General features: G+C 42.5%; 1 pseudogene; it reads right to left on the bottom strand.

Moving 5' to 3' along the window:
- Window positions 1–64: 64 nt before the first annotated feature.
- Window positions 65–20,818, bottom strand: LOC134479626 (RNA-binding protein MEX3A-like; annotated as a pseudogene).
- Window positions 20,819–27,851: the final 7,033 nt, after the last annotated feature.

The following is a 27,851-nucleotide window of genomic DNA, read 5'->3' as shown; positions in this document are numbered from 1 at the left end:
CTTTCCTCTGATCACCTTAGGAGAGATTGCTGTAGCAAGACCATCACTCTACTGTGTAGAATGTCTAAATGTATTCCTCCTGCCCCTCTGAACTTTGTTCGCTTGGGTACTGGGCCTGCTTCCCATTAGCTGCTATCCCTGTGCCTGGTGCCTGGGCATGGTCACTAGACCCTCCACATTTGGTAGTTGAATGATTGCAAATGCCAGGAGGAAGCCTTGTGGTGGATGTGCACACCTTTACTTCCAGCAACATAGGCAGGTGGATCTCTGAGTTACTTCCCAGCCTGGTGTACTGAGGGAATTCCAGGATAGTCAGGGCTACACAGAGAAACCCTGATTTGGGACCTCCATGCTCCAAAGTGAGAAACCTCTTGTGGAGATAAAGGCAGAGTATCTGAGTACCTCATATCTGGCAGTAAAGTAGGCAATGTAAGTTAAACTACAGTTTCTGACAGTTAGGGCTTGCCCATCCCCCAAGGTTTTGCCCAACAATACCCTTTCTAAAAGTGGGGGGAGGGTCTATCAGCCTCCCTTTCTTCTTGCTCTGCCACAAAACAACCACTGCCTGATGTGGACCAGTGTACAAAAATGTGTGTCTGGCATAAGTTACTTTGCATTGATTTGACAGACATTATGACCAAAAGCAACAAGGAGCACAAATGATTTAATGTGGCTCCTATATCCTGACCATTGTCAAGATTTAATGTGGCTCCTATTTCCTGACCGTTGTCCATCTGTGACGAGAAGTCAAGGCAGGAACTCAGACGAGGCATGATCCTGTAGGCAGGAAGTGAAAGAGAGCTGACAGAGTGGCAGAGGAGAGCTGCTGACTGGCATGCTGACCTGAATTTCCTGCTCAGATAATGATGCCTTCTAATGGCACATCTCCAGATGGGACACCATGCTCCCATAGTAGTCACTGATGAAGAAACTCCCCTTATACCTTCCTATAGGCTATTAATACAGGAGTTAACTCAGTAACATTTTCCTCCATTTGGATTTCTTGTGCTATTGATGTTGACCAGTTGACTATCACACATGAGCACCATACAAATAAAAATTGCAGTGCTAGGGTCAGGTGAAATGTCATCAGAGACAGAACATGAGCTAGAATGTCTAAGCATTAGAAGCAGCTGGCTGTTCCTATTATCTTGCTGTATTAAGACCTATTTGAAGCAGAATGGAGGGCCTGCAGCTGGAGGATTGAAGGATGGAATTCAGTGTTCACTAGGTGGATGGGATCTGTCTGTCACAGTTCTGAGAGAAGCTTATGTCTCTGACCTCCCACTCTAGAGAGCCATACAGAGAGACAGGTCCTGACTGGAACTCATTCCTGTCAGTGAAATGGCTGTGACCTCCTGCATCTCCCCTCTCAGGCTGGTGGTTTAGAGGGTGAGGTTGTGGAGAGGTAAATTAATTGACAAGAGGCAAAAGAGAGAGACCTCCGTCTGCCTTCCTCCCACATCCCTTCTCCAGCCAGGAAGAGTGGGACTCCTGAGCTAGAGCTCAGAGTATTCCCTCCCTATTACATACAAGCATCTGCTGGCCTCCTGGTCTCCCACCTGCTCCTGGCCCAGCCAGCAGAACCAGGAGGGTAGGAGGCTGCTGACTGACATAAATGAGCAAGAGGAGCACAAAGGGTGCTAGACCTATCACAATGCCTGATTCTTGGAAGAGGCTCCACTGCACCCCAACCCTGCTTTGCCCTGGCGTAACCCATCACCAAGAAGCTGAGCTCTCTCCTCAGGCAGTGGGGAAGACATAGCATAATGATTTGTGTTTAATCAGGATTCAATAGTGGTTCAGCTAGGTGCAGAGAGGTCAGGGGTGGGCCACTGCTAGGGAGCGGGAGGGGACACTTCCCAACCACACCTCTCCAGATCCAGGATATTTCCTACAATCTGCTTCCCCTTCCCTCGGGCAGGTGATCTGTGATACGTACATGCTGCACCCTCAGCATAATGCCCACAGAAGATAAAGGTTGGTTTCCAAACTTTTATGAACCCTGATACTAGTTTCCACTATGTACCCATTATTAGTTTCCAGTCTCAAACTGTCTGGATCTAAATCTACATTCCATCAGGAATTGGAATTGAGTCTTTGCAGGAGTGGGGAAGGGGCTGTCCACTACAGGATCAGAACCTGGGAAGGGGGCTATCAAAATGTTCTCTAGACTTCTCTCCCAGGAAGATGTTATGCCCAAAGCTGGGCTAGAAGAGGCAAGAGGAACCAGGGACTGCACTTAACAGCTGGATAGAAAATGGGAATAGAAGGGATAGGAAAAAAGAACAAAGACAAAAAAAGGAATGGGCAAGTCCACAGCAAAAAATTTGAAGAAGGGACAAGCAAAAAGTTGGAGGGAAAAGAGAAGCCTCCTTCAGATCTCTAGCCCAGCCGTGTGAGACAGGTGAGTTGTGAGCCCTTTGTTGATTGACATCCTGCTCCTTCCCAGAAGATGTACGTAGAACCTTATTAGGTCCCCTCTCCTTATCTGTTGGGAACTCAGGAAAAGGGTGGGTTGTGGTAAGGGGTCACGTTACGAGATCGGAGGTCAGAACCAAATGACTGGGGATCACTAAGAGCACCTCTAGCTACAGACAGCAATTCTCCCTGTTCTTACTGCGCAGAGGAAGATGCCTAATGTCACATAGATAGGGAGAAGGGAAAGGTCAGGTTGTCCTGGTGGCCACTTCAAGCTAAAGAAAAGCTTCTCTTAACTGCTTCCTGATTTAAGGGTCTGTTGATGTATCAGAGTTGTAACATTAGTAAAATTTATAGCCCACTCCCAAAGTGTAACCAGAGGCTCTGGACTTTGCCCCACCCGTAGCCACTCATTCCTCTCCTTCTCCATCCCACTGAGATGATTATTGCCTAGAAACTTACCCTGTAGTTGCTACAATCCCTGCAGGTCCATGGCTGTACCCTAGGGAGCAGACCGATTTTCCAGGGACATGGAACTTGGAAAAATATTCAGATAGCTTGTGTGGCAGTGATGTGACAGACAGGACAATCTTGGTCTGTCCTCTCACAGATGCATACTGCACCCTCCATCCAGACAAGATTATGTCCTCTGGACACCAGGGCTGCTGTCACTTTTCTCTCAAAGCAGAGGATGCAGGCCTTCCTACTCCCACTTTAGAGAAACTCTTTGTGTCTCTCTGGACTGCATCTATGTGAGCCTGTCCAGGACCCCTCATTGGTGGCAGGAGATCAATGCTCACCTGGGGGTTCTGCATATGCTTTGGCTGAAGAAAAGTAGTAGGAGGCAGAAGAGAAGTGCACCAGTGTGAAGATGGAGTTCCTGGTAAGAACTCCATCAGCAGTGGGGGTGGGCAGGCTTACCTCTCACTCCATAGTACAATTCCTGCCTGCCCACACCATTGCTGGAAACAGATATCCACCTTAGCTGATGTCCCTGCCCTGCTAGCCTAAGTGCTGGGCCTCAAAGATGAGTTCATGCCACACTCAAATATACAGCCCAGGTTGTTGTGCCTGAAGGTGGAGAGTGGCTTACAGCCTAGAGCAAACACGGGCCAGGCATCTGAGTAGAGGCTATCCAGGGCTGCATGGAGTCTGACAGCCATGAAGTCAATCTTATTGTCACCCAGGAAGTCACCATCCCTGTTCTACTCAAGAATCTTGCCAGTGTGTGGCGTAATGTACCTTGCTATCTCCTTCCTTGCGGTGCTGTCTACTTTCCAAGTTACCCAGGCACTGTTGACCTCAAACACCAGGTCTTAGTCCTGGCTGGAAGTTATGATGTAAGTGTTGGTCTGCTGCTGGATACAATTTGGGCACACTACCAGCATCACCACATGGTAGGGCTCATACAGGGATCATCGCTTGGCCTGGCAGAGCAGGGGGCACACTAAAGCCACACTTCGGAGATGATTTCCTGCCAGGCTGTGAACACTTCTTACTGCCTCCCAGTCACCATGAACACTGGCTCCTCATCTCACACATCTGTCTCAATATGGGTATTGGTCTTGGCCCTCAGAGCCTTAATCCATCATCCTTGGCTATCTACGATCTCCTCCACTCGCTCAGATGTGAGCACTGGAATGCACGCTTTGGTGTTGCTGGTGGCCTTAAGGCAAAGCTTTGCATCTTTGTCCATTCCGAGCTTTGCTGTGTTCTGCCCTTTGGTGGTGTTGGGCTGCTGGATCCTCTGCACAGCTGGGTCTGCTGTCTGGGAGGCCCTGACCTCCACAAATCTGGAGTCCTGGCTGCCTGGGGTGGTGGTGGGGGGTGGAGGGCCTGCAGGGCAGGGTCTGTCGACTGCTCAGGGATGCCATCCCCACTCCCACTCCTCTGCCATTCCAACTCCCAGTCCTACACCATCACAGGCACCAGGTGTGGGGGTTGAGGCTCCCACAAATGCAGGAGGCAGAGTTGATCAAGATCCAACTGAAGGGCACACTCCTCTTCCTGCATACCTTGGTCTTTTTGCTTCCTCTGAAACATCATAGTTATCCAAAGCCCCTTTTCTTCCCATCATTCCAGATACCACTAGACTAGGCGTGGGGAATCAAAAGCTGAGGGAGAGGGAGGGAGAGAGAGAGAGAGAGGGGTGGTGGACAGGAGAAGCAGTGAGCGGAGGGCCTGTCTTCTTTCTTTATTTCCTCACCATCTCAGAACAGCACATGAGCCAGGTGAACTCTGGAGATATCTTTCTTAGTCTCCACACTCTCCCTAACCTGTCAAAGGGCTGATTGGTTATTTTGTTCTTAAAGCGTAGATTAGTTATGTTGTTCTTTTTCACGGAAGCCCTCATGTTTTTTTCCTGAGAACATTTCCCACCTTAAGAATATGACTTTCACAGTTTTAGGCTCCCTTGGCTATGTGCTATTGTGTGCTGTGTTTTCTGAAGCATTTCAGGTCTTAACTTTGTGGCCATGATTGATTTGGAATAATCTTCATGTGTGGTCAGAGGGACTTCAATCTCCCATATATGGAAATTTGCTTTTCCCAGCACCATTTCTTGACCAAGGTGCACCTTTTCCTACAGATTTGTACCACCATCTTTGTATACAATTAGTTGTCTCTTAATGTGTGGGTTCATTTTTAGCTGATCCACTCCAGGTCTGTGATCTGCTCCTGTGTTTCTGAGCCACACCACACATTCTATAGATGGGCACTATGGGGAATTCTCTAGCATGTTGTTTTCTCCCTCTTCTTCTTTTTAATTCCTTCTCCTCCTTCTTCTTTCTCTTGCCCTTGGTGTTTTTCTTCTACCTCTTTTCTTTCTCTCCTGTCCTCATCCTTTTCATTTCCTTATTTTCTTTTTTTTCCCTTTTTTTCTCCATCTTAATTAAATTGGGTATTTCTTATTTACATTTCAATTGTTATTCTCTTTCCCAGTTTCCATGCCAGCATCCCACTAGCCCCTCCCCCTCCCATTTTATATGGAAGTTCCCCTCCCAATCCTGCCCCCACTAGAGGACAGTATGGCTCCTCTTTCAAAAGAGATTTAGCAAGGCTTCCTGGCATAGGTCTGCCATTCTAGTTACTCAGGAGCCTGGGGAAGGAGGACGACTTGTTCAAGGCTAGCTCTAACTACAGAGTAAAATCAAAACCTGCCTTAAGAACAGAGTGAGATCTTGTCTCAAAATAAGAAGCAAAGAGATTGCTACAGATGGACTCCTTGGTAGAGAACCAGCCTCACCTGAATGAGGTTCTGGGGTCAGGCATTTTCACTGGAGAAAAAGAGACCCAAAGTAATTTACCCAGAAGCTGGAGCTCACTTTGAAGGGACAGGGAGATGGAAGGGTTCAGGGCTATTTGTCCTAGGGGATAAAGGATAGAGAGGAAACAAAAGAGGCCCATAGACAATGACAGTTTATAAAGGTACCAGGGGAACTCCCTCGTGTTAGGATGAGGTGTTTAGTTGTACTGGGCTGTGTTAATGGGGCAGCCAAGGGGGGCTTTTTAATGCTGGACTTCAGTACTTTGATAGCTTGACTTTGATAGTCAGCCTCAGGAGGACGAAGTGGCCAAATAAGGAACTAGGCCTTGGTGGCCAGCTCTAGGAATGCAATCTAAGGGGTTTTTGCAAAGCACAGAGAATTGGGGAGATGGGCAAGGCCTGCCAGAGCCATGCTCACAGCCATACTTGAGGTGACCAGAGGCCCTTCACCTAGAATGCACAAAGCCACAGACTCCTGATCCTCAGTCTTGCCTTTATGAGGTGCAGTGACACAGGCTTGTAGCTCTGGCACTTTGTCAGAAAGAAAGGGGAGAGAGAGAGAGAGAGAGAGAGAGAGAGAGAGAGAGAGAGAGAGAGAGAGAGAGAGATCTAAAGCCAAGGAAGATACCCTCAGAGATAAGTATGTACCAAATCTTGCTTCATTACAGGGTTCTGTAGACTTCTAAGATCTGGAGTGGAGCCATCTGAAAGAAGTGGGAGTGCTGTGATCCAGCCAGTGATGGGGAGCTCTCAGCTAGCACCATGGGGTTCCAGGTACCATCTCCAAGGGAATCTCCCTTCCTATGCTCCCCTCTGAGAGAGAGAAGACATGTGATTCATGCCTGTAATTCCAGCTCTGGAGAGGCTGAGGCAGGAAGACAGTATGGACTATATAAATAAGACATTGTTTCATAAAAACAATTCCTAAAAGAATCTGCACAGAGTATGAGGATGAGAGTATAAAGATAAGAGCCTTGGGCCCGTTCAAATCAGAAAGCCACAGAGGAGAGATGTTCATACAGTTAAATTACATAGTGGTGTACAATTCTACGATGCAGCTCAACTTTATATGAATTTCAAGATCGATCTGGAGAAAGTCTGGCATCTTCTTGAATGATTCATTGATCACTTCGTGTTACCTCAGCCTTGTACTCTTAAGCATTAACCAGAGAAATGAAGGTCTGAGACCCTTAGAGACTCATACATGGATGCTCACAAGACTTTTGTTTATAGCAACCAAAAATTAGAATTAGAGAGGGGGTGCTAGAGAGATGGCTCAGTGGTTAAGAGCACTGACTACTCTTCTAGAGGACCTGGGTTCAGTTCCCAACACCCACATGGCAACTTACAACTGTCTGTAACTCCAAGATCTAACATCCTCACACAGACATACATGCGTGCAGAAAACCAATACACATAATAAAAATATATAAATTTAAAAAAGAGAGAGACAGAGAATTAGAGAGATTTCAGTGCATGGCGGGGGTGGGGTGCGGATAGGCAAATTTCCTGGATAGAGGAGACATACATGGGAATTCAAACTCAGGATATTTGATATACAGGAGTCACATAGAGAACCAGAAAGATGGACTTCACACAAACTGTGTGTGGGGGGAGGAAGCCCCAAGTGTGTGCAGTTCTGAGTGAATGAGTGGTGTTGACTTGTGACAGCCATGTTTAGGGACCCAGAGCCCCAAACCCATGGAAAAATGTCAAAACCTTCTCCAGCCCTGGGTGAGGTTCAGAGGGAAATGGCAAATCCCTCCATTAGTATCTGTATGTGGATATTAATAGTATATTCAGAAAATGTCCACCATAATGTTCTGTCCCTGGATATTTATAGCCGGAAGACTGCTCCCCTACAGAGAGTACTCCTACCAAGACTAGCTAAACCTGTCTGCCTGATACAGCCGCAACCCATAAACCATGCCACCTTGATCTGTGTACAATAGCCCAGTCCTTGTTCAGCTGAATGCAGTCACCCTGCCTCTCTTCAACTCTATACTAAACAGACTGAGCTTCCAGGGTGCTGAGGTTTATCCAGCAGTGAGTCTGGACCACATTATCCCAGCTTTCTGTCTATGTGCCCATCTGTCTGTCTTCCGTCCTTCACCGTTCTTCGACAAGTCTAAGTAACCAAACCATGCAAGGACTTGGCAGTAAGCAATGCAAAGGAGACAGACAGAGCACCACAGAAAATATACGTGCACCAAGGTTTCTCCAGAGAGACAGTCTATGTTGGCAATTAATAAAAATAAGCCCAGTTCTTTTTCTGGGAAATATCAGAGAGATTCCTGTTAAATGTCCACAAGACTGGTCATGTTAAATACCGAGAAAGATTCGGGGCAGGTAAGGTAGAGTACCCTACCAGAGGAACATGAGATGGCCTGACAGATTAGGAAACACTTGACACCTTTTAAAAGTTTTTTTAAAAGATTTATTTTTAGGAGCCTGTCTGTGTGACTGTGTGTGTGTGTGTGTATGTGTGTGTTTGTGTGTGTGTGTGTGTGTTTGTCTGTGTGTGTCTGTGTGTGTGTCTGTGTGTGTATGTGTGTGTGTGTTTGTCTGTGTGTGTATGTGTGTGTGTATGTGTGTGTGTGTGTGTGTGTGTGTGCGTGTGTGTGTGTGTGTGTGAATGCTCATGTGAGTACAGCTGCCCCAGCTGACCAGATTTTCCTGATACTGGCATTAAAAGCAACAGGGATTCACCCTACTTGAGTGCTTGGGGACCAAACTCAGGTCCCAGGGAAGAGCAAGAAGCACTCTCAGCTGCAGGGCCATCTATGTGAGCCCCCATTTAGCAACTTCTTAAACCTGCACTTTCCTTGTGCCCCAGGCCTGCTACTATATATACATTTTCAAAAGAGAAACAAAAGTACATGTCCATATAAAGGCATGTATATGAATGTCTATAAAAGTCTGATTGTAGCCCAGTGGGGTGACACATGCCTGTAATCCCAATTCTTGGGAAGTAGAAGGAGAATCGGGAGTCAAGGTCATCCTTGGCTATATTTGGAGCTGAGACCAGCCTGGGCATCGTGAGATTCCATCTCAATACATAAGGGTTGGAGAGAAGGAGAGGTGGGTTAAGAACATGGTTTGCTTTTGTAGATGACCCAGTTTCTGTTCCTAGCACCCATGTGACACAACCATCTGTAACTCTAGTCCTAGGGCATTCGGAGTCTTTTTATGGTCTTTTAGGCCATCAGATACACATGGTGCAGGACATACAGTCAGGCATACACATAAAAGAAATAATAAACATTTGAAAATAATAACTAAACATTTGAAAGTCTTATTTGTAATAACTCCAAATGGGGATGTTGATGAACACTTAAAAGGGAGTTATGTAGCTATACAACACAGTGCTTTTTAAGCAGCGAAGGCAAATGAACGTTTATGTATGCAATACCAAGATTAACCTCAAAATGATGATGGTAACTAAAGCCAGCGTGACTCCACAATGTTCCTCACTGCAGGATTCTATTAGATAAATAAATGTAAACAGATTAGTAGTGATAAGAAACAGGTCAGAGATTGGGCAGTGAGGGTGACAGGGGAAGGACTAAACAAATTCAGAAGAAAACTTTGACTAGGGATAAGTGTGCTCACTTCCTTGACAGCAGTGACAGATTCACGATGTGTACAGATCCCGAACACTATTAAGCTGCTTGCTATAAACATGTGCATTTTAAGGCATGTTCTACCCCTAAGAGGGCAAGAGTGCTGTCTTAAGATTTCTGAGAATTATAATAAGCTAAGGGACTTATAAAAATAGTTTAGAATTAAATCTCCATTTACAATACAATTTAGACTTAAGATTTCTTAGATCGTGCCTCAATTTTACTGGACACTCAAAGATATTAGGAGCTGGAGAGATGAGTCAGTGGTTAAAAGCACTTGCTGCTCTTATAGAGAACCTGGGGTTCAGCTCCTAGCACCCAGATTGGGTGGCTCACTGTGTCTTGTAACTCCAGCACCAGGACATCAGATTTTCTTTTCTGGCTTCTACAGGCACCTGTATGCCCATATTGCATATAAACACATTCTCTCTTTCACTTCCTCCTCCTCCTTCTTTTTCTCTTCCTCCTCCTCCTTCTTTTTCTCTCAACACACACATACACATGCCCCAATCTTCAAAAGAATCTCTCTCTCTCTCCCTCTCTGTGTGTGTGTGTGTGTGTGTGTGTGTGTATGTGTGTGTGTGTGCACGCGTGTGTGTGTGTGTGTGTGTGTGTGTGTGTGTGTACTCCCACTTGTGGAAGCCAGAGGTCAAAAGTAAGTACCTTCCTCATCACTTTCTACCTTTTTAGAACAATTATTACATTGTTTATTTGGGGAAGGGATATTCACACCATGATGCTGGTGTGGAAGTTAGAGGACAATTTTTGGGAGTTGATTCTTTTCTTTTACCATGTGGGTCACAGGGATCACATGCTGGTTTGGCAACAAGAGCATTTACCCACCTTCATTCAGTGAGCAGAAAGCTCATAGAATAACTGGCCAATCTTGGGATCTTGGGATCCTCTACCCAGTACCTCCAATACTGAGATCACAGCTGTACTCGTTGTTGTTGTTGATGTTGTTGTTTAATGTGAATATGGAGAACTCAAGTCCTCAGGCTTCTGTGGTGAGCATTTTACCCACTAAGCCATTTCCCCTAAATTCTCTCTATTTTTAATAAGAAGAAAGCTCATCAGATCATAGAAATTGTATCCAAAAGCTATAACAACAAAAATGGCACTGTAAATCTTTAAATTTTTTTCAGATCTATTTTAATTTTAACAGGGGAGGTGGTGTGTGTAGTGAATTCTGGAGTCCACAGAGATATAAGGGTTCTTTGGAGCTGGGGTCATGGGTAGATGTGAGCCAGGGCTATAAAGAGAATAGAATATATGATGTATGATGTATGATACATGATATACTATATACAATATGATATATATATATATATATATATATCACTAGATTTTACAATCTCTTCTGGATATGGTGATGATGACCTTTTTCACCAAAATTTGAAGCAAAGGAAGTATACTTGGTTATGGAGTCTAAATAGGATATAGAAGCATATTTGTTTGTTTTTCTGTTTTTTGAGACAGCGTTTCTCTATAACAGCCATGGCTGTCCTGAAACTTGATTTGTAGACCAAGCTGGCCTCAAGCTCACAGGGATCCTCCTGCCTCTGCCTCCTGAGTGCTAGGATTAAACGTGTTCTCCACCCTGCCTGTCCCTAGATGGAATGTTTTTAATTAAATGTAAGTAGTTACTTTGACTATATGTTTATGATGATAAGGATTGGACCAGGAGCTTCATGCATGCTGAACATATATTGTGCCACTAACTGGTAGCCCCAGCTCCCTAAAATTTCTTAGACATTCTATCCAGTGGTAAAATAAATAATGTAAATGTCCAAATTCTCATTCAAAGGCAATGCATTAAACTCGATGCATCCTAGAAATGGAAGTTCAGGGAATGAGATGTCATTCTGTAGTTATTAGGGAGAAAAAAATTAACACCAGCAGCAGCTACTGTAGTAGAGTGCTTGTGTTTATGTTGGGAGCAGTAGGATCCAGTCCAATCTGCTTGAAAGCAATATAGTAACATCGACTAACAGTCACTGTGCTTATAAGAATGTAAATAACATCTATGCTGATCCTGAAATATGGCATTTTAACAAGCTAATTATTTAAACTAGAGATCCCTCGAGAAGAGCTGCTCTGGGAGGACACTTTTACTTTGACATTCCTTCATCTACCTAAATCCAGATTTCCAAAGAACACAGTTATTTTTGCTTCCTTCCCTAGGTTTCATTAACTAACCCCATATAGTCGGGAATCAAGACTAAAGAATGTAATCACAACGGGACAGTTTTTTCACAAGCCATGGACTATCTCCTAGGCCCATTCAATTCCCAAACACACTCCGTCACTAACTGCTGTCTAGGCCTGGGGTTCATTTATTCCTCTAATATTCCTTTCGACTCCTCAGATTGGTCATCTTCCCCATCTCCCTCCCACGAAGAAGACAGTATAATTATGTAGACCTCATTGAGTAATGGCACTTCTGTGGTTCTTCCTCAAGCATGTTAATAGATGTGTTTATCTTTTTCTCCTATTAATCTCTCATTGTTGCTTCATTCCAGCAAGTCAGTGGAAAAGGTAGGGGCCACTTTCCCTTTGCCCTGCATCTACATAATCATTCAGTTCAGCTAGAGAGAGGAAAGCACCGATCCAGACCATTTAATTAATCTTTTTTTTTTTTGCAACAGGCTGGATGAAGTCAGAGATAACAAAACGATAAAAATGCTAAGAAAGTCCTGTCTGCTGATTAAAGATGAGGAACTATTGCTGTCTCCATGGATTTGCAATGACTTCTAAGAGATACTGTTCAGTAAAAAGTGCAAAAGGGAAGAGAATTTTGTATGAACCAGTGCTCTGCTGGAGAATCAGAGCTAGAGACTTCTGGAAGGACTTTGGGGCTGGGGGTTGGTTGTCATCTGACCTCTGAAGCCTCCGGGCACCCACGTGGTGCAACAGACCTACATGTGGAAAAGACACTCATACACATAAAAGAAACAAATGAAAAAACTAAAAAATAAACAGAATAATGCAAGAGCTGTCAAGATGGCAAAGCTGGTAAAAGTGTTTGTTGCACAAGCCTGACAACCTGAGTTCAGTGGCCCAGAACCCAGGAAAAAAGAGCAGGAACTCCTGAGACCTGACCTCTGTCCTCCTCATGCGTGCTTGTGCCTGCAAAAACACACAGGTAGGCACACACACACACAGACACACACACACACACACACATACACACACACACACACATGCTACATGAAAATAAACATGTTTGAAAGACTAAGTAAAACAGTTAGGCAGTTGAGGCACAACTTTCAATCCCAGCACTTGGGAGGCAAGGACAGGTGGATCTCAGTGAATTCAAGGGCAGCCTGGTGTATAGAGCTCGTTCCAGGACAGCTAAGGCTGCACAGAAAAACCCTGTTGGGGAAGGGGGAGACCCTAAACAAGCAGTGGCCAGCTTTCCTGTGTCTGATTTGACATCAACTGAACAATGAAGGGGAAATGACAGAAAGAAATGACAGGGACAGGATGGAAAGACAGCTGCAGGATCTGGTCCCCTGGGTCGATGGTTTCCATTCCCAACAAAGTAGAAAGGCATTACTAGGGAGAGAACCAGAAGACAACAGAAACTTCAGAGGGGTGGGGTAAGAATGTATGATTGACAGGCTTCACAGGGATGGCTGCCAGAGAACAATCAAACTTCCTGGGGCTCAAGAGATGACTCAGAGGTTAAGAGAGCTAAGAGGTCAAGAGCTTCAAGAGGAATCTGGTTCAATTCCCAGCACCCACATGGCAGTTAGCAGCTGTCTGTAACTCTAGTTTTAGGGGATCTGACACAGACAGACAAGCAAAAGAACACCAACGCATATAAAGGATAAAGGAAAAAAAAAAGAAATCACCAAAAGAAATTTTAATGGAGGAAAAAAAGGAAAAAGAAAAGACTTTCTAGGAATTCTCACGGATGAAGCTTACAGAAAGCTGTCTTTTTTTTTTTTTTTTATTAACTTGAGTATTTCTTATTTACATTTCGAGTGTTATTCCTTCTGGTTTCCAGGCAAACATCCCCCTAACCCCTCCCCCTCCCCTTCTTTATGTATGTTCCCCTCCCCACCCTCCCCCCATTGCTGCCCTCCCCCCAACAATCACATTCACTGGGGGTTCAGTCTTAGCAGGACCAAAGGCTGTCCCTTCCACTGGTGCTCTTACTAGGATATTCATTGCTACCTATGAGGTCAGAGTCCAGGGTCACTCCATACATAGTCTTTAAGTAGTGGCTTAGTCCCTGGAAGCTCTGGTTGCTTGGCATTGTTGTTCATAAGGGGTCTTGAACCCCGTTAAGTTCTTCCAGTTCTTTCTCTGATTCCTTCAACAGGGTCCTATTCTCAGTTACTGGTTTGCTGCTGGCATTCGCCTCTGTATTTGCTGTATTCTGGCTGTGTCTCTCAGGAGAGATCTACATCTGGCCCTTGTCAGCCTGCACTTCTTTGCTTCATCCATCTTGTCTAATTGGGTGGCTGTATAAGTATGGGCCACATGTGGGGCAGGCTCTGAATGGGTGTTCCTTCTGTGTCTGTTCAAATCTTTGCCTCTCTATTCCCTGCCAAGGGTATTCTTGTTCCCCTTTTAGAGAAGGAGTGAAGCATTCACATTTTGATCATCCGTCTTGAGTTTCATGTGTTCTATGTTTCCATTATCTAGGGTAATTCAAGCATTTGGGCTAATAGCCACTTATCAATGAGTGCATAGCATGTGTGTTTTTCTGTGATTGGGTTACCTCACTCAGGATGATATTTTCCAGGTCTATTCATTTGCCTATGAATTTCATAAAGTCATTGTTTTTGAAAGCTGAATAATATTCCATTGTGTAGATGTACAACATTTTCTGTATCCATTCCTCTGTTGAAGGGCATCTGGGTTCTTTCCAGCTTCTGGCTATTATAAATAAGGCTGCTATGAACATAGTGGAGCAAATGTCTTTGTTACATGTTGGGGCATCTTTTGGGTATATGCCCAAGAGAGGTATAGCTGGATCCTCAGGTAGTTCAATGTCCAATAATCTGAGGAACCTCCAGATTGAGTTCCAGAATTGTTGAACCAGTCTGCAATCTCACCAACAAAGGAGGAGTGTTCCTCTTTCTCCACCTCCTCGCCAGCATTTGCTGTCACCTGAGTTTTTGAACTTAGCCATTTTCACTGGTGTGAGGTGAAATCTCAGGGTTGTTTTGATTTGCATTTCCCTTATGACTAAAGATGTTGAACATTTCTTTAGGTGTTTCTCAGCCATTCGGCATTCCTCAGCTGTGAATTCTTTGTTTAGCTCTGAACACCATTTTTTAATAGGGTTATTTGTCTCCCAGCGGTCTAACTTCTTCAGTTCTTTTATATTTTGGATATAAGCCCTGTATCTGTTGTAGGATTGGTAAAGATCTTTTCCCAATCTGTTGGTTGCCGTTTGTCCTAACCACAGTGTCCTTTGCCTTACAGAAGCTTTGCAGTTTTATGAGATCCCATTTGTCGATTCTTGATCTTAGAGCATAAGCCATTGGTGTTTTGTTCAGGAAAATTTTTCCAGTGCCCATGTGTTCGAGATGCTGCCCTAATTTTTCTTCTATCAGTTTGAGTATATGTGGTTTGATGTGGAAGTCTTTGATTCACTTGGACTTAAGCTTTGTACAGGGTGATAAGCATGGATCGATCTGCATTCTTCTACATGTTGCCCTCCAGTTGAACCAGCACCATTTGCTGAAAATGCTATCTTTTATCCATTGGATGGTTTGGGCTCCTTTGTCAAAAATCAGGTGCCCATAGGTGTATGGATTCAATTCTGGGTCTTCAATTCTGTTCCATTGGTCTATCTGTCTGTCTCTGTACCAATACCATGCAGTTTTTAATCACTATTGCTCTGTAATATTGCTTGAGTTCAGGGATAGTGATTCCCCCTGAAGTACTTTAATTGTTGAGAGTAGTTTTAGCTATCCTGGGTTTTTTGTTATTCCAGATGAATTTGCAAATTATTCTGTCTAACTCTTTGAAGAATTGGATTGGTATTTTGATAGGGATTGCATTGAATCTGTAGATCGCTTTTGGTAAAATGGCCATTTTTACTATATTAATCCTGCCAATCCATGAGCATGGGAGATCTTTCCATCTTCTGAGGTCTTCTTCAGTTTCTTTCTTCAGAGTCTTGGAGGTCTTATTGTACAGATCTTTTACTTGGTTGGTTAAAGTCACACCGAGGTACTTTATATTGTTTGGTTCTATTATGAAGGGTGTCGTTTCCCTAATTTCTTTCTAGGCTTGTTTCTCTTTTGTGTAGAAGAAGGCTACTGATTTATTTGAGTTAATTTTATACCCAGACACTTTGCTGAAGTTGTTTATCAGCTTTAGTAGTTCTCTGGTGGAACTTTTGGGATCACTTAAATATACTATCATACCATCTGCATATGGTGATATTTTGACTTCTTCTTTTCCAATCTGTATCCCCTTGATTTCCTTTTGTTGTCTGATTGCTCTGGCTAGAACTTTAAGAACTGTATTGATTAAGTAGGGAGAGAGTGGGCAGCCTTGTTTAGTCCCTGATTTTAGTGGGATTGCTTCAAGTTTCTCTCCATTTAGTTTAATGTTAGCAACTGGTTTGCTGTATATGGCTTTTACTATGTTTAGGTATGGACCTTGAATTCCTATTCTTTCCAGGACTTTTATCATGAAGGGGTGTTGAATTTTGTCAAATGCTTTCTCAGTATCTTATGAAATGATTATGTGATTTTGTTCTTTCAGTTTGTTTATATAATGGATCACATTGATGTTTTTCCGTATATTAAACCATCCTTGCATGCTTGGGATGAAGCCTACTTGATCATGGTGGATGATTGTTTTGATGTGCTCTTGGATTCGGTTTGCGAGAATTTTATTGAGTATTTTTGCATCGATATTCATAAGGGAAATTGGTCTGAAGTTCCTTTTCTTTGTTGGGTCTTTGTGTGGTTTAGGTATAAGAGTTATTGTGGCTTCATTGAAGGAATTCGGTTGTGCTCCATCTGTTTCAATTTTGTGGAATAGTTTGGATAGTATTGGTATGAGGTCTTCTATGAAGGTCTGATAGAATTTTGCACTGTACCCATCTGGTCCTGGGCTCTTTTTGGTTGGGAGACCTTTAATGATTGTTTCTATTTCCTTAGGAGTTATGGGGTTGTTTAACTGGTTTATCTGTTCCTGATTATCTTTGGTACCTGGTATCTGTCTAGGAAATTGTCCATTTTCTGCAGATTTTCAAGTTTAGTTGAATATAGGCTTTTATAATAAGATCTGATGATTTTTTGAATTTCCTCTGTATCTGTAGTTCTGTCTCCCTTTTCATTTCTGATTTTGTTAATTTGGACACACTCTCTGTGTCCCCTCGTTAGTCTTTCTAAGGGTTTATCTATCTTTTTGATTTTCTCAAAGAACCATCTTTTGGTTCTGTTGATTCTTTCTATGGTCCTTTTTGTTTCTACTTGGTTGATTTCAGCTCTGAGTTTGATTATTTCCTGCCTTCTACTCCTCCTGGGTGCCTTTGCTTCTTTTTGTTCTAGAGCTTTTAGGTTTTCTGTCAAGCTGGTGACATATGCTCTTTCCTGTTTCTTTCTGCAGGCACTCAGCGCTATGAGTTTTCCTCTTAGCACAGCTTTCATTGTGTTCCATAAGTTTGGGTATGTTGTACCTTCATTTTCATTAAATTCTAAGAAGTCTTTAATTTCTTTCTTTTTTCTTCCTTGACCAGGTTAACGTTGAGTAGAGCATTGTTCAACTTCCACGTATATGTGGGCGTTCTTCCATTATTGTTATTGAAGACCAGCTTTAGGCCATGGCGTTCTGATAGCATGCATGGGATTATTTCTATCTTTCTGTACCTCTTGAGGCCCGTTTTTTGACCAAATATATGGTCAATTTTGGAGAAAGTGCCATGAGAAGCTGAGAAGAATGTATATACTTTTGCTTTAGGATAGAATGTTCTATAAATATCTGTTAAGTCCATTTGGTTCATGCCTTCTCTTAGTCTGTCTACGTCTCTGTTTAATATCTGTTTTCATGATCTGTCCATTGATGAGAGTGGGGTGTTGAAATCTCCTACTATTATTGTGTGAGGTGCAATGTGTGTTTTGAGCTTTAGTAAGGTTTCTTTTACGTATGTAGGTGCCCTTGTATTTGGGCCATAGATATTTAGGATTGAGTGTTCATCTTGGTGGATTTTTCCTTTGATGAATATGAAGTGTCCTTCCTTATCTTTTTTGATGACTTTTAGTTGAAAATTGATTTTATTTGATATTAGAATGGCTACTCCAGCTTGCTTCTTCCGACCATTTGCTTGGAAAGTTGTTTTCCAGCCTTTCACTCTGAGGTAGTGTCTGTCTTTTTCTCTGAGGTGTGTTTCCTGTAGGCAGCAGAATGCAGGGTCCTCATTGTATATCCAGTTTGTTAATCTATGTCTTTTTATTGGGGAGTTGAGACCATTGATGTTGAGAGATATTAAGGAATAGTGATTATTGCTTCCTGTTATATTCATATTTGGATATGAGATTATGTTTGTGGGCTTTTCTTCTCTGTTTTGTTGCCAAGACGATTAGTTTCTTGCTTTTTCTAGGGTGTAGCTTGCCTCCTTATGTTGGGCTTTACCATTTATTATCCTTTGTAGTGCTGGATTTGTAGAAAGATATTGTGTAAATTTGGTTTTGTCATGGAATATCTTGGTTTCTCCATCTATGTTAATTGAGAGTTTTGAAGGATACAGTAACCTGGTCTGGCATTTGTGTTCTCTTCGCGTCTGTATGACATCTGTCCAGCATCTTCTGGCTTTCATAGTCTCTGGCGAAAAATCTGGTGTGATTCTGGTAGGTCTGCTTTTATATGTTATTGACCTTTTTCCCTCACTATTTTTAATAGTCTTTCTGTATTTCCTGCATTTGGTGTTTTGACTATTATGTGTTGGGAGGTGTTTCTTTTCTGGTCCAATCTATTTGGAGTTCTGTAGGCTTCTTGTATGCCTATGGGTATCTCTTTTTTTAGGTTAGGGAAGTTTTCTTCTACGATTTTGTTGAAGATATTTACTGGTTCTTTTGAGCTGGGAGTCTTCACTCTCTTTTATACTTATTATCCTTAGGTTTGATCTTCTCATTGAGTCCTGGCTTTCCTGTATGTTTTGGATCAGTAGCTTTTTCCCCTTTACATTATCATTGACAGTTGAGTCGATGATTTCTATGGAATCTTCTGCTCCTGAGATTCTCTCTTCTATCTCTTGTATTTTGTTGGTGATGCTTGTATCTGTGGCTCCTCGTCTCTTCCTTTGATTTTCTATATCCACGGTTGTTTCCATGTGTTTTTTCTTGATTGCTTCTATTTCCATTTTTAATTCCTTCAATTGTTTGATTCTGTTTTCCTGGAATTCTTTCAGGGATTTTTGTGATTCCTCTCTGTAGTCTTCTACTTGTTTATTTATGTTTTCCTATGTTTCTCTAAGGCAGTTCTTCATGTCTTTCTTGAAGTCCTCCAGCATCATGATCAAATATGATTTTGAAACTAGATTTTGCTTTTCTGGTGTGTTTGGATATTCCGTGTTTGCTTTGGTGGGAGAATTGGTCTCTGATGATGCCAAGTAGTCTTGGTTTCTGTTGCTTGGGTTCCTGTGCTTGCCTCTCGCCATCAGATTATCTCTAGTGTTACTTTGTTCTGCTATTTCTGACAGCGGCTAGACTGTCCTATAAGCCTGTGTGTCAGGAGTGCTGTAGACCTGTTTTCCTGTTTTCTCTCAGCCAGTTATGGGCACAGAGTGTTTTGCTTTCGGATGTGTAGTTTTTCCTATCTACAGGTCTTCAGCTGTTCCTGTGGGCCTGTGTCTTGAGTTCACCAGGCAGGTCGCTTGGAGCAGGAAGTTTTGTCTTACCTGTGGTCCCGAGGCTCAAGTTTGCTGGTAGGGTGTTGCTTATGAGCTCTCTGCGGGGGCAGCAACCAGGAAGATCTGTGCTGCCCTTTCCGGGAGCTTCTGTGCACCAGGGTTCCAGATGGTGTTTGGTGTTTTCCTCTGGAGTCAGAGATGTGGGCAGAGTGTAGTCTCTTCTGGTTTCCCAGGCATGTCTGCCTCTCTGAAGGTTTAGCTCTCTCTCCCACAGGATTTGTGTGCAGAGAACTGTTTATCTGATCGGTCCCTTCAGGTTCTGGTGGTGTCTCAGACGCATCGGACTTGCTGCTCCTGGGCCCTCCCCCACGGGAACCCAGAAGCCCTATACAGTTTCCTCTTGGGCCAGGGATGTGGGCAGGGGTGGGCAGTGTTGGTGGTCTCTTCCGCTCTGCAGTCTCAGGAGTGCCCACCTGACCAGTTAGTTGGTGAGGGCTCTCTCCCATGGGGTTTGGGAGCAGTGATAAAAGCTGTCTTTTTTAAACTTTATTTAAATTTCGGTTTTTGAAGCTCAAGGTAGGACAAGCTCTCTATTTTGAGTAATTCTCTGTTTTCGAATAAAGCCCCACAGCTTACCTAGCCTGGTCTTTGCAATACAGATCTGTTTTATCCATGCGATTGCAAACATAAGGGCTGACCAAATGTTAAACAAGATAACATCAATCGTAAGATAGATAGAAAAAGAATAGAAGGGTTTTTGTTTGTTTGCTTGTTTTTTAAAGAAAAACCAAAATCTAAGCCAAATGCAGCAGAGATTAAAACTCACTGGGATTGGGCTCTGAAGATTTACGGGTAATCCTTGAATAATCCTTAGAAATAGATACCTCTGATGTCAATCAGATGAAAGGGATTGGATGGATTTTCCATCACACATGACGACAAAGCTTATGTGGTGACTGGAAAGACATCGACGCTCTTCGCAGGGTCATGGAGGCACAGTTATGGAGACAGACAGGACATAAAGCGACATCAGTTACAGAAGTAACCCTTCTACTACAAGGACCCCACTCCTCTGGTTATGAGGAGTAGGAGGCAGGCCTGGAAGCATGGCCGGTGCAGAGAGAGCACTTGGTAGGATGTGCAAGACCTTGGATTTCATTCCAGCATTATGGAATAAAGGAAAGAAACATCAAGAGGCAGAAAGCAAGGGACCCATTGTGAGTTAATGACTACAGAGACACGGTGTTTGATGTTTGGTTGGTTGGTTTTTCGAGACATGTCTGATAGTCATGGAATTCTGTAGACCAGGTTGTCCTCGAACACAGAAATCCACCTGCCAGAGGACAGGGATTAAAGGCGTGAGCCACCAACGCCTGGCTCTCAGGATTATTTTTTAAAAAGCAATACACTCTTCTAACCAACGAACCTTCTGTACCCCCTTTTGTTTTTACCATAAATTCATTTTAACTTACGTAGTTGTTTTCACTGTAATACAGGGTGACTTTACAGTCTTCCTGCCTCTGCCTCCTATATCCCTGTGCCACCTGGCCCAGCTACAACAGGTGACTTTTGGAACAAGGAGGAAGAGCATCATCAATTTCTATCTGCATCTGCACCTGAAGGTGGCAAGGTGAAGTCAAATAAGCCCTTTTCTTTTGGTGTTTTGGAGTACGATGTCGCCATGTTTGTTCAGCCTGGCTAAGAACTCACAGTGTTAAGCCACACTGCCCTCAGACTCATTAGCTCAGCTTCTAAAAGGTCAGGGTAAGATGCATGTGCCACCGTACCCAGTTGGCTTCATTATGTCTCAACTATATTAACACCAACCACAGTCAGTCATAGGAGGGTGTAAAATAAATATTTTTAAAGAACAAGGAAGAAGATTCAAGGAGGAAAAGTGTCAGGGTCCCTGGAACTCTATGTAGACCAGGTTGGCTTCATATTCACAGAGATCTGCCTGCCTCTGCCTCCCAAGTGTTGGGGCTAACCACACCCAACTATGGGATATTTCTTTGCAAGGCTTTTGGTAGCTTCGCAAAGTTGTGATTGTTCCGGGTATGCAATTTACTTAACAATGAATGTCACAATGTGCATTAGTGCGTTAGTGCATTGGCTTTCTGTGGAACTACTTGGTAGCTGCATCATATTTTAATTTAATTTTTTTCATGTCAAACCCTGGACCTGTACATAATATCATTCAGTTGCATTCACCCACAGTCTTCCATTTTTTTAAAAAAATATTTTTTAAAATCTGTGTGTGTGCTTGTGTGTGTATGTCTGTGTCTGTGTGTGCAAACAATTGTTTGGGAACCCACAGAGGCTCGAAGGGATTAACCATTCCCTTGGATTTTTCAGCTGTTCTGTATAGGTACTGGGATATAAACTTCTGCAAGACCAAGCTCTTGACTGCTGAGCCATCTCTCCAGCCGCCTAGTTTGTGTGTTTGCTTTAAACCCATTCATAACAGTATAAAATCTCACTGTTTTCAATGTGCCAGAAGATGCTTGGATCCATGCATGTTTTGTAATGTTCAAATGGGGAAATAACCTACTTCCTCAAACATTCATCATTTCTTTGTTGTGAAAACATTCAAAAATCCTTTCTTCCATACAGGTAATATTTTGCATTTGTCACAAAGTATTTCTGAGATGCAAAAAGTTGTGATAATGAAATGAACACCGTACCAGCACTAAGATTATCAAATAAGGAATCAGGGTTTAGGGGTGAGACTCAGTGGTACACTGTGTGCCCAGCACACAGAAGGCCGTAGGCTCACTCCTCACAGAGAGGGACAGAGACAGAGACTCATGGGTGGATGGCTGCATGAGTGGGACAGTATTACCCAGAAAGTCTTATCCTTGGTGTAATCCTCCTTACTTGCATTTCCCTCCACTACTATCTCACTTAACCGCTTTCTGAAAGTTGATGACTGTTCAGCAGTACATTATAAATACATTCAGCACATAATAAACTGGCGTGTGTATGTGTGCGTGGTTCTAAGAAATATGCAGCACTATTTGCACACTTCAGTCCTTCTGTTTGCCTTCTAGGCATGTCTGTGGGATTTGCTCAAGTTGGTTATTCATATTTGTCACTTCTTGTCCTGTCAAATAAACATTTAATAATTGTGTTTGTATTCTCCAGTTGTCCAATAAAGAAGTAAATAAAATATCCCTTAGCATACTGTACTTTGTTCCTTCTTAAGGACCATTTCTAAGTATAGGCATCAGAGATAAGCTGTCAAACCTTAGGAGACATTTTGCCATACTGCTTTCCAAAAGGTCTGTGCAGGTTTTATGTTGTGTACATACATACACACACATGCACACACACACATCCAGATAAACATATGAGAGGGGGGAGGGGGTGGGCGAGGGGGAGGGGCGGTGTGGGGAATGGGGAAGAGAGGAGAAGGGGGAGGGGAAGGGGACAGAGTGGGAGAGGGAGAGAGGGAGGGAGACAGAGTGGGAGAGGGAGAGGGAGAGGGAGAGGGAGAGGGAGAGGGAGAGGGAGAGGGAGAGGGAGAACAAGTCAGTTCACAGTTCACTTTCCCCTTTTCATTCTGTCCAGGACTCCCGCCCATTGAAAAGCACCACCCCCATTTAGGATGACACCTCAGCTGACTTAATCCAGATACTCTTTCACAGATATGCCTAGAGATGTGTTTCAATGGTGATTCGGGTCTCACCAAGTTGGCAATCGAGATGATTCATCACAAACCTCTTGCTGCATCTTTACATGAGTGTGGTTGGGAGCTGGGATCGGTGCCTTCACAGGGACCAACAGAGGATAGGCTGGCTTCTTTATACTAATCTACTCTCATGGTAACTATTCCAGTCGTCCCCAGTTCCAACCAGTCCCCAGGAGATGCCATGAATCCTCTCTGAGGCCAAGCTTCCGATGACCTCATTACTTACTTCAGGCTAATCAGGTGAGAGATTGTTCTTCATATGGGGTCTCGAGCCCCTTCAAGCTCTTCCAGTCTTTTCTCTGATTTCTTCAACTGGGGTCCAGTTTTCAGTTCAGTGGTTTGTTGCTGGCATTTGCCTCTGTATTTGCTGTATTCTGGCTGAGTCTCAGGAAAGATATACATCTGGTTCCTGTCGGCCTGCACTTCTTTGCTTCATCCATCTTATCTAATTTGGTGGCTGTATATGTATCGGCCACATGTGGGGCAGGCTCTGAATGGGTGTCCTTTCTGCCTCTACTCTAAACTTTGCCTCCCTATTTCCTGCCAAGTGTTTTCTTGTTCCCCTTTTAAAGAAGGAGTGAAACATTCACATTTTGGTCATCCTTCTTGAGTTTCCTGTGTTCTGTGCATCTAGGGTAAGTCAAGCATTTGGGCTAATAGCCACTTCTCAATGAGTACATACCATGTGTGTTTTTCTGTCATTGGGTTATCTCGCACAGGATGATATTTTCCAGTTCCCTCCATTTGCCTATGAATTTCATGAAGTCATTGTTTTTCATAGCTGAGTAATATTCCATTGTGTAGATGTACCACGTTTTCTGTATCCCTTCCTCTCTTGAAGGGCATCTTGGTTCTTCCCAGCATCTGCCTATTATAAATAAGGCTGCTATGAACATAGTGGAGCACGTGCCTTTGTTGTATGTTGGGGCATCTTTTGGGTATATGCTCAAGAGAGGTATAGCTGGGTTTTTAGGTAGTTCAATGTCCAATTTTCTGAGGAACCTCCAGACTGATTTCCAGAATGGTTGTACCAGTCTGCAGTCCCACCAACAATGGAGGAGTGTTCCTCTTTCTCCAAATCCTTGCCAGCATTTGCTATCACCTGAGGTTTTGATCTTAGCCATTCTCACTGGTGTGAGGTGAAATCTCAGGGTTGTTTTGATTTGCATTTCCCTTATGACTAAAGAAGTTGAACATTTCTTTACGTGTTTCTCAGCCATTCGGCATTCCTCAGCTGTGAATTCTTTGTTTAGTTCTGAACCCCATTTTTAATAGGGTTATTTGTCTCCCTTCAGTCTAACTTCTTGAGTTCTTTGTATATTTTGGATATAAGCCCTCTATCTGTTGTAGGATTGGTAAAGATCTTTTCCCAATCTGTTGGTTGCCATTTTGTCCTAACCACAGTGTCCTTTGCCTTACAGAAGGTTTGCAGTTTTATGAGATCCCATTTGTCGATTCTTGATCTTAGAGCATAAGCTATTGGTGTTTTGTTCAGGAAATTTTCTCCAGTGCCCGTGTGTTCAAGATTCTTCCCCACTTTTTTTTTCTGTCAGTTTGAGTGTATGTGGTTTGATGTGGAGGTCCTTGATCTACTTGGACTTAAGCTTTGTATAGGGTTATAAGCACGGATCGATCTACATTCTTCTATATGTTGACCTCCAGTTGAACCAGCACCATTTGCTGAAAATGCTATCTTTTTTCCATTGGATGGTTTTGGGTCCTTTGTCAAAAATCAAGTGACCTTAGGTGTGTGGGTTCATTTCTGGGTCTTTAATTCTATTCCATTGTTCTATCTGTCTGTCTCTGTACCCATGCTATGCAGTTTTTTTTTGTTTTTTTTTGTTTGTTTGTTTGTTTTGTTTTTTTTAATCACTATTGCTCTGTAATACTGCTTGAGTTCAGGGATAGTCATTCTCTCAGAAGTCCTTTTATGGTTGAGGATAGTTTTAGCTGTCCTGGGTTTTTTGTTATTCCAGATGAATTTGGAAATTATTCTGTCTAACTCTTTGAAGAATTGGTTTGGTATTTTGATGCGGATTGCACTGCATCTATAGATTGCTTTTGGTAAAATGGCCATTTTTACTGTATTAATCCTGCTAATCCATGAGCGTGGGAGATCTTTCCATCTTCTGAGGTCTTCTTCAATCTTCAGAGTCTTGAAATTCTTATTGTACAGATCTTTTACTTGCTTATTTAAAGTCACACCGACGTACTTTACATTATTTGAGACTATTATGAAGGGTGTTGTTTCCCTAATTTCTTTCTCGGCTTGTTTCTCTTTTGTGTAGAGGAAGGCTACTGATTTATTTGAGTTAATTTTATACCCAGACACTTTGCTGAAGTTGTTTATCAGCTTTCGTAGTTCTCTGGTGGAGCTTTTGGGATCACTTAAATATACTATCATATCATCTGCCAATAGTGATATTTTGACTTCTTCTTTTCCAATCTGTATCCCCTTGATTTCCTTTTGTTGTCTGATTGCTCTGGCTAGAACTTCAAGAACTGTATTGAATAAGTAGGGAGAGAGTGGGCAGCCTTGTTTAGACCCTGATTTTACTGGGATTGCTTCAAGTTTCTCTCCATTTAGTTTAATGTTAGCAACTGGTTTGCTGTATATGGCTTTTACTATGTTTAGGTATGGACCTTGAATTCCTAATCTTTCCAGGACTTTTATCATGAAGGGGTGTTGAATTATGTCAAATGCTTTCTCAGCATCTAATGAAATGTTCATATGGTTTTGTTCTTTCAGTTTGTTTATATAATGGATCACATTGATGGTTTTCCGTATATTAAACCATCCTTGCATGCTTGGGATGAAGCCTACTTGATCATGGTGGATGATTGTTTTGATGTGCTCTTGGATTCGGTTTGCCAGAATTTTTTTGAGTATTTTTGTATCGATATTCATAAGGGAAATTGGTCTGAAGTTCTCTTTCTTTGTTGGGTCTTTGTGTGGTTTAGATATAAGAGTAATTGTGGCTTCATAGAAGGAATTCAGTAGTGCTTCATCTGTTTCAATTTTTGGAATATTATGGATAGTATTGATATGACGTCTTCTATGAAGGTCTGATAGAGTTCTGCACTAAACCTGTCTGAACCTGGGTTCTTTTTGGTTGGGAGACCTTTAACGACTGCTTCTATTTCATTAGGAGTTATGGGGTTGTTTACATGGTTTATCTGTTCCTGATTTAAGTTCGGTACCTGGTATCTGTCTCAGAAATTGTCCATTTCCTGCAGATTTTCATGTTTTGTTGAATATAGGTTTTTATAGTAAGATCTGATGATTTTTTGAATTTCCTCTGAATCTGTTGTTATGTCTCCCTTTTCATTTCTGATTTTGTTAATTTGGACGCACTCTCTGTGTCCTCTCGTTAGTCTGGCTAAGGGTTTATCTATCTTGTTGATTTTCTCAAAGAACCAACTTTTGGTTCTGTTGATTCTTTCTATGGTCCTTTTTATTTCTACTTGGTTGATTTCAGCTCTGAGTTTGATTATTTCCTGCCTTCTACTCCTCCTGGGTGTATTTGCTTCTTTTTGTTCTAGAGCTTTTAGGTGTGCTGTCAAGCTGCTGACATATGCTCTTTCCTGTTTCTTTCTGCAGGCACTCAGCGCTATGAGTTTTCCTCTTAGCACAGCTTTCATTGTGTCCCATAAGTTTGGGTATGTTGTACCTTCATTTTCATTAAATTCTAGAAAGTTTTTAATTTCTTTATTTCTTCCTTGACCAGGTTATCATTGAGTAGAGCATTGTTCAATTTCCACGTATATGTGGGCATTCTTCCTTGATTGTTATTGAAGACCAGTTTTAGGCCGTGGTGGTCCGATAGCACGCATGGGATTATTTCTATCTTTCTGTACCTGTTGAGGCCCGTTTTTTGACCAATTATATGGTCAATTTTGGAGAAAGTACCATGAGGAGCTGAGAAGAAGGTATATCCTTTTGCTTTAGGATAGAATGTTCTATAAATGTCTGTTAAGTTCATTTGGTTCATGACTTTTCTTAGTCTGTCTATGTCTCCGTTTAATTTGTTTCCTTGATCTGTCCATTGATGAGAGTGGGGTGTTGAAATCTCCTACTATTATTGTGTTAGGTGCAATGATGAATATGCAGTGTCCTTCCGTATCTTTTTTGATGACTTTTGGTTGGAAATCAGTTTTACTTGATATTAGAATGGCTATTCCAGCTTGCTTCTTCAGACATTTTGCTTGGATATTTGTTTTCCAGCCTTTCAGTCTTATGTAGTGTCTGTCTTTTTCTCTGAGGTGTTTTTCCTGTCGGCAGCAGAATGCAGGGTCCTCATTGCATATACAGCTCATTAATCTTTGTCTTTTTATTAGGGATTGAGTCCATTGATGTTCAGAGATATTAAGGAATAGTGATTGTTGCTTCCTGTTTTATTCGTATTTGGATGTGAGATTATGTTTGTGTGCTATTCTTCTCTTGTTTTGTTGCCAAGATGGTTAGTCTTGCTTTTTCTAGGGTGTAGCTTGCCTCCTTATATGGGGCTTTACCATTTACTATTCTTTGTAGGGCTGGATTTGTAGAAAGATATTGTGTAAATTTGGTTTTGTCATGGATTATTTTGTTTTTTCCATCTATGTTATTTGAGAGTTTTGCTGGATGCAGTAACCTGGGCTGGCATTTGTGTTCTCTTAGGGTCTGTATGACATCTGTCCAGGATCTTCTGACTTCCATTGTCTCTGGTGAGAAATCTGGTGTGATTCTGATAGGTCTGCCTTTATATATATTACTTGACCTTTTCCCCTTACTTCTTTTAATATTCTTCTTTTTTGTGTGCATTTGGTGTTTTGACTATTATGTGATGGGAAGGGTTTCTTTTCTTGTCCAATCTATTTGGAGTTCTGTAGGCTTCTTGTATGTTTATGGGAATCTCTTTCTTTAGGTTAGGGAAGTTTTCTTCTATGATTTTGTTGAAGATATTTACTGGTCCTTTGAGCTGGTATTCTTTACTCTCTTCTATATCTATTATCATTAGGTTTGATCCTCTCATTGAGTTCTGGATT

Source organism: Rattus norvegicus, chromosome 7 (assembly GCF_036323735.1).
Source record: "Rattus norvegicus strain BN/NHsdMcwi chromosome 7, GRCr8, whole genome shotgun sequence".
Classification (NCBI taxonomy): domain Eukaryota; kingdom Metazoa; phylum Chordata; class Mammalia; order Rodentia; family Muridae; genus Rattus; species Rattus norvegicus.
The sequence above is the reverse complement of the archived record's forward strand: the minus strand, read 5'-3'. Positions and strand labels throughout refer to the sequence as shown.